Genomic DNA, 7836 nt, shown 5'->3' with positions numbered 1-7836 from the left:
CTTCTTTGCCATCAAATACCTCAAAGCGGAGTGGTCAGCATGCACTATAACTCTCGTGCCAAACAAATATGAGCGAATTTTTTCGAAAGCAAATACCACCGCAAGAAGCTTTTATTCAGTCACAGTGTAGTTCTTTTGTGCTTCATTTAGGGCCTTACTAGCATAATAGATGGGGTGAAGGCTTTTATACCTTCTTTGTCCCAATACCACACCAAGAGCAACCCCGCTAGCATCACAAATTACCTCAAATGGCTTACTCCAATGTAGGGAGATAATTATGGGCGCAGACACCAACTTCTCCTTCAACTCTCCAAATGCCTTCAGACAGATTCATCAAAATAGAATTTACATTCTTTCCCAAGTAACTTGCAAAGAGGATGTGAAATTTTTGAGAAATCCTTAATAAACCTCCGTTAGAAGCCTGCATATCCCAATAAAATTCTCACACCTTTCACATAGATGGGTGGATGAAGTCTCTCTATAACCTCAACTTTTGCTCGATCAACCTCTATCCCCTTCTCTGAGATGCGATGGTCCAATACCATACCTTCTTTCACCATGAAGTGACATTTTTCTCAATTTAGAACAAAGTTGCAATTGTCACATCTTTTGAGAACCTCGGCCAAGTGACTCTATCAATGAACGAAAGAGTCGCCAACAACTGAAAAATCATCTATAAACACCTCAATACTGTCCTACACCATATCAAAGAATATTTACATCATACATCTCTGAAAAGTAGCTGGTGCATTACACAACCCAAAAGGCATCCTCTTGAATGCGAACTTCCCATAGGGGCAAGTAAAAGTGGTCTTCTCTTGATCCTCCGGTGCAATGTAGATTTGATTATAACCCTAATAATCATTAATAAAATAGTACCATCCTTTTCCTGCAAGTCTATATAACATGTGGTCCATGAAGGGCATAGGGAAATGGTCCTTCTCAGTCCATGCATTCAATTTCCGGTAATCCATACAAGCTCTCCATCCAGTCACCGACCTCAGTGGAACAAGCTCATTACTCTCATTAGGCACTACTGTCATCCCCCCCTTTTTGGGCACACACTGAACAAGGCATTACCCAACTACTATCTGCAATAGGATATATGACTCTTGCATATAACCACTTAATGATCTCCTTCTTCACTATCTCTTGCATAGGTGGATTCAACCGTATCTGGTGCTCAATACTTGGCTTGTGATCGGGCATGAGTTGGATTTTGTGTGAACAAATACCGGGTGAAATCCCAATAATGTCCTCAATAGTCCACCCAATGCCTCGTTTGAACATCTTTAAAACTTCCAAAAAATACTCTACTAGTTGCATATTCAAATCCGATGCAATGATTACCAGCAAAGTGTCATCTCTTCCCAAGAATACATACCTCAGATGAGGTGGTAGAGCCTTAAGCTCTAATTTTGGGGCCTCCTCAATAGATGGTTTCGTGGGTGGAGATTCTCTATGCTTCATATCTAACTCCAATTTCTTTGGTTTGGACCAAAATTCACCTTGTTCAAGTGCCGCAACCAACGACCCGTACTCTTCGATACCATCACTCTCAAAATTCATGATCACTGCCGCTAGTGCCTCAACACCAATGCGCTTTTCGATTTGTACCTCAACGTACTTTCAACCCTGTAGGATATAGCAGATACCACTTGTAGCTCAGCACTCTGCTTCATGGACCTACAAATGTTGAAAGTTGCTTCTTCAATGTTCAACCTAAACTTCATCTGCCATTTTTCCATATCAATCAAGACGCGACCAGTAGCAAGGAACGACCTCCCAAGAATAATAGGCACCTCAAAATCCATCTCACAGTCAAGAATCACAAAATCGGCCGGAAATATGAATGACTCCACCTTCACGAGCACATCATGGAGTATCCCAATAGGCTTCTTCACTGTTCGATCGGCCATCAATAACTGCATCGCAGTGGGCTTTTGTTCACCCAAACCTAATTTCTTATAAATGGAGATAGGAATGCTATTTATTCTTGCACCGAGATCACATAGTATTTTAGCAAAGTGTAACAAACCGATGGTACATGGAATAGTGAAAGAGCCCGGATCTTCTTTCTTTTGCACAAGAGATCTTGTAGCAATAGCACTACAATGCTGCATTCGGTCATCATCCTTAAAACTTACCGATCTCTTCTTTGTAACCATATTCTTCATGAACTTGGCATAACCGGGCATTTGTTCTAGAACTTCTATCAAAGTACATTGATGGAAAACTATTTCAACATAGTGATAAAATGCCGGTATTTACCATCCTCAGTCTTCTTCACCAATCTCTGAGGAAATGGTGGTGGTGGTCTAGGAATGGGGATCACTTTTTGGGGTACCTCTGCTTCTTTCACCGCTTTGTCCACTGATTCACCACTAGTTTCCACTACCTCATCATATTTTCTCACCTCATCTTCTACTAGAGAGGGCATAGGTGGATCATTTGTTTGTTTACCCCCTCGAGTAGTAACTGTCATGCAATGTCCATCATTTTTGGATTTTGAATGGTATTGCTAGGAAGAGTACCCGATTGACGTGGGTTCACAATAGTAGAAAATTCGGCCATTTGTAACTCAAGATTCTTGATCGAGATCGTATGCACATCCAACTTTTGTGTGATATTATCCAAATCACCTCTCAATTCCTTGGCGTGCTAATCACTAGCATCAAACCTCCTCCTCATGTTTTTCAACATATCTTCAACTCACGCCATACTACCTCCACTATCTCTAGGAGCAACTTCCCGATTTTGAGGCATAACACAGGGCCCACTTTTATTATTTCTGTTACCATAGTTACCCCAATTGAAGTTGTTGTCGCGATTATAATTTCCCTATTGAACATAATGGAACACTCTGTTGTAATTCCCATAGTTTTGACCTTGATTTCCTTGACCTTAGCCCCAATTCTCCTGATTGGAGCCTTGGGCGTTCGGTTGGAACCCCCCGTCTGCTCATTCACTGCATAAGAATCCTCTTCATAGTAGTAGTCATCCACTGGCGGTGGTGGTTTAGTTAAATAATTCACCGCATTTACCTTCTTTGCACTTCCAGTGACATGTTTGAATACCAATCCGAGCTCAGTTCTCATTTGAGCCATCTGTTCACGAATTTCATTTGTGGACGAGTTGTGTGTAGCTTGCACTTCTAAGGTGTTTCTCCAAGTGTCTGACCTCTAGTGCTCCAAGCCTTATTGTTGCGAGAGATTTTCTCCAACTTCTCTGCGATCTCTACATATGTGCACTCACCATAAGAACCACCCGCAATGGTATCAAGCACTGTCATAGTATTATCATCTTGCCCCCAATAGAAGTACACTTTCAATGACTCATCAATGCGGTGGTTTGGGACACTTCTCACGAATGCAGTGAATTCATCCAAAGAGCTACTCACCGACTCCCCAGGCAATGCCACAAAGTTTTTCACTCTATCTTTGTGGTTGATATTTTTGGACACCCGATAATACCGTGAAAGGAACACATCCCTCAATTGATCCCAAGTATAGATCAAATTATAGGACAACTCAGTAAACCATATTGTGGCCTCTCCCATCAGTGAGAAAGGGAACACTCTTAACCCGATGATGTCCATGTCAAAGTCTGGCCTCCCTACACAACTCTTGCACACTGACCTCAGTTTGGCGATGTGAGCATGAAGATCCTCAGATGTTAGCCCTGAAAACAAACCTCTAGCGGTGAGCATCTGCATCAAGCTAATAGTTTCCACGAATGTGTGACCCTGCGGTAGAGGAGGTAGGACAAGAGGCCCATCAGAATCAGTGATGTTAATGTTGCCCCTATAGAACTCTTGAGGGCGTGGGATGGGAGGTTACCTCCTCACAGCATCATACCCGGGTTTTCCACAATTACTTGGTTGTGAGCATTAACCGGTGGAGAAAGCTGACGGTTGATCCCATCACCTAGATTAGCAAGATTCTGTTGATTATTCATTCTACGGAGGGTCACGACCGGGGTCTAGAACCCTAACGAGATCGGCGTCGTTGACCTCTTAGAGGTCGTATACAAGCCTACATACTTCATCACTTCTTTATCTAGGTTAATTTTAGCGGAAAATTTGAAGTTTTTGTTACTTAACATTCATATAAGACATTCTACTTAAACTCATAAACGTTCACAATGAACCATCTAATATTAAGATCATCAAATGAAATAAATAGTTCAATATTGTATTAAGTGTATACTTGCTAAAATGGCACCAATACAATGTCTAAAATAAAATGAGAAAGAAACGCTAGTGGAACATACTCTACTAACTCAAACCTATATCTAAGATAGAATATAATGGGCAAGTATCCTTGAAAGTATGAGGGCCTACCAAGTCCGAATGAATGCTCCACGTCCTGATAGCTACAGTGTCATATCATAAGCTCTAGCATCCGCCTGTGCCTTCACCTTAAAGTATAGAGTTGTATGGGATTAGTGCACACTTGTACTAAGTATGGGAATATGCAAGAACACACCAAGGACATGCATGATTAAGAAGAGCTCTTTCTTATCGATATAAATTATGGAAAGTCAAGTCAGTGGACTTGCCAATTTTGGATTAGGAAAGTCATGCCATGAGAGTAACATGCATCATCATACTTATCATTTTGCAAATAGCACATAACATATTACACATATCATATCACATAGTTCATATCATTCTTTCATATGCCATAAGACCTTGGAATCATGGACCTGACATTAGGATTTCCTAAAATGAGGGCTCAACATATGGGACCTCAACTAGGGAGCCTTCTTTAACAAACACAGAGTCTTCTTTATTCATTCATACGTACTTCATTTTCATTATTTCATATACTAGTGCAGCCACCAGTCATACCTAGGATGTATTTTAAGACTGTCATCGGGTTTGTTGTGTAATGACCAAGAATAACCTAGTGTTATTACTTAAGTCTAGCTCACCTCTTGATTATCCTATCCTAACACCTTTGATATCGTTCATTTCATTATGTGCATTTGTTGAGGCTGGCCTCATTCTTTCTTTCGGAAAATTAACCTTAAAAAATATAGATAATTTTAGCATCATGAGATCCAGTGTGTAATCCCCACACCAAAAAGAGGTGGAATCACCGACCAAAGTGAACCAAAAGATGCTAGCATATACAGGGAATTGAACCCTGCTAGATCCCTATATTGGCAGTATAGGTTCAAAGACTAGGAGATATAAGGAGACCCATACCCGGCATGCCGGACAGTCTCATCTCATGAGAGTTACATGAACCTCCGACCTCCCGAAGGAAGGCATCACCACTCATAGTTAGCCTATCGGTGCTCTGTATAAGGTTTCATTACATTCAACTCATACGTCATGGAAGCTGACTTCTAGCATGAGGACATAATAGCTTATTAGATGATTTCTCATCTTATCATTAGTATTAAGTATGCATTAACTTCAATACTTTCATTAGAGTGTTCATAGACACTGGTCTCTTCATTAGCTTTACAGTCTCATAGGTGAGTACGTTTTGATAACATTTACTTAGGATCATTTGAGATTGCTCTCATCTTTCACATTAGCCTCTTATCATATTGTCACCTCATTCATTAACTTTAACACAATTGCTTTTCATAATTACTCACCCATTCACGTGAATGTTCATTTCATCATATGCCAATGCACTTGGCAATTTAGTGTGTTTCACACTCTTACTTAACCCTTCTAGGGTTACATCATTTATCATATACATCTTAGGCTCACTTACTTTTAAAGGTATGCTAGACTTATGAGTCCACACATACAAGACATGAGGCTTCGTTCATAGTTTGTCTAAGTGATTCATGTTTACCCAAGATTATGTGGTACAAGACTTATGCGTCTTGTAGATATGCAAAGGTATTGATTTCGACCTTTAGGGGCTGCATTCATTAAATATTTATTTACGTATGACTTATGTGCCAATATAAAATTTTGCAAGGGAACCCGATATCGAATCCCTTGGACAATACTTAATCTTATTTTAAATTTGATTTTGCATTTTTCAGATTTGGGGGACCCTATTTCGATCCCCATCAACCCCATAATATTTCCTTTCTGTTTCTCCTCTCCTTTTTCGTTTAAGTCAAGGAGGTTGTGGGTTCAATCCCCCACAAGCTCATTATTTTTCTTTTAATTTATCTCTTAACTTTTTTACAAATCCAAGAGGTTGTGGGTTCAATCCCCACTCTCCACATTTATTTTCTCCTTTATTTTTCTCCTAACTCTCTCATCCATTCAAGAGGTTGTGGGTTCAATGCCCACTCACCGCTTCTATTTTTCCTTGCATTATTCTCACAAATTTTTATGAAATTTTCATTTGGTGAGGTCATGGGTTCAATCCCCAATGACCTCACATTTTTAAAAAAAAAATTTAAACGAATTTCATTTTTTTTAAAAGTTGGCCGAGACTACAATTTCCAGCACTGGAAATTTAGTCTCCTCCAATCCATTTTTGTCTTAATCTTTTGTTGATTTTTTTGTAGCTTTCATGTAATTATGTCTTGGGTTCAATCCTCAGTTATTTCACTTATTTTACATTCATTTTCGTTGCATTTTATACCACTTTGATTGGCCAAACCCAACCTACCAAATGCTGGAAATTTGTTCACTATTTTCAGCTCCTTGTTATCATCATTTGATCATTAGATCTTAGGACGTTTCATGAATCATTTGGTGCATCTTTAAGTATATTTTTTTAATGGCTATATTATGCCAAGAATTACCATTAAATCCAGCAACATTACACCACTTTTGCACATCATGATTTACACAATTATTTGCACAAACATCACTTTTCACATACTTTCGGTTGACATAAATTAACATGCTTACAATTCCAAAAAAATAATCATGAACACATTATCAAGAAAATCACACTTCATACTTAAACTACCAGCAAACATACCAACCTATTTCAGATTAAATCAGAAGGATACTAGGGACAAGGAGTTCAACAAGAATGGGAACAACCCTAGTTTCAAAATAAAATTATCTGAGTCTTAATGGTCACTTAGGAAAGGGACCAAGAGTAAGAAAACCCATAACTGATTTTAACGTTGTTCAACACTTGAACTTGCTGCCCAAAACTTCTCCAAATTCACGTCCAATCCCGAAACTCACACCTTACCCGGCTAGCGTATTATGTTTTGCTTAACGTTTTCGGATTGCTTTCTCGTTTGTGTTTTTTGTGCAAGTTCTTTAAGTGTGAAGAACTTTGTTTTCTGATTTTTTTCTCACGTTTGGAAACCATAAAGAATGTTTGAAATAAGAGAAAGATAGACGTGAAGGAGAGAGAGATAAACCTGAAAGAGGTGAGTGTCTTAGGATTAGGTGAAGTAGTTTAGACTTAGTGAACTAGGACTCTTTAAAACTTTGAAAATATGATTTAATTAGTTTAGTGAATTGACCATAATTCCCTTACAAAATCAGATTATAAATCTCAATTTAATCCACTTAAATGTTGTTTTTGTCGAGGTTTGAACGCGTGACGTCCCCATCGTTAAAATGGGTCCCTCCGGGTCTTCTCGACTTAAACCGCCTCATTAATTAATTAATTAATAAGGATCTCATATTCATTTTTATTAAATAATTATTTAAATATTAATTAATTAAATTAATTTACCAATATAAATAATCAAGTTAAATCATTGCTCCCACCTAGGTTCGAACTCGGGTGGAGCAAGATTTTTCTCAATGGGCAATTTCGGCCCTTTCTACCCAAAATGCCCCTCCACATTATTAATTAAATAATTAATTACATATTTAAGGTAATTACGATACTATCCTTAGCCTGGAAAAAGACAATTTTACCCATAGATCCTCAAAAC

The sequence above is a fragment of the Solanum pennellii genome, chromosome 7 (genome assembly GCF_001406875.1).
Source record: "Solanum pennellii chromosome 7, SPENNV200".
NCBI classification, from domain to species: domain Eukaryota; kingdom Viridiplantae; phylum Streptophyta; class Magnoliopsida; order Solanales; family Solanaceae; genus Solanum; species Solanum pennellii.
The sequence above is the reverse complement of the archived record's forward strand: the minus strand, read 5'-3'. Positions refer to the sequence as shown.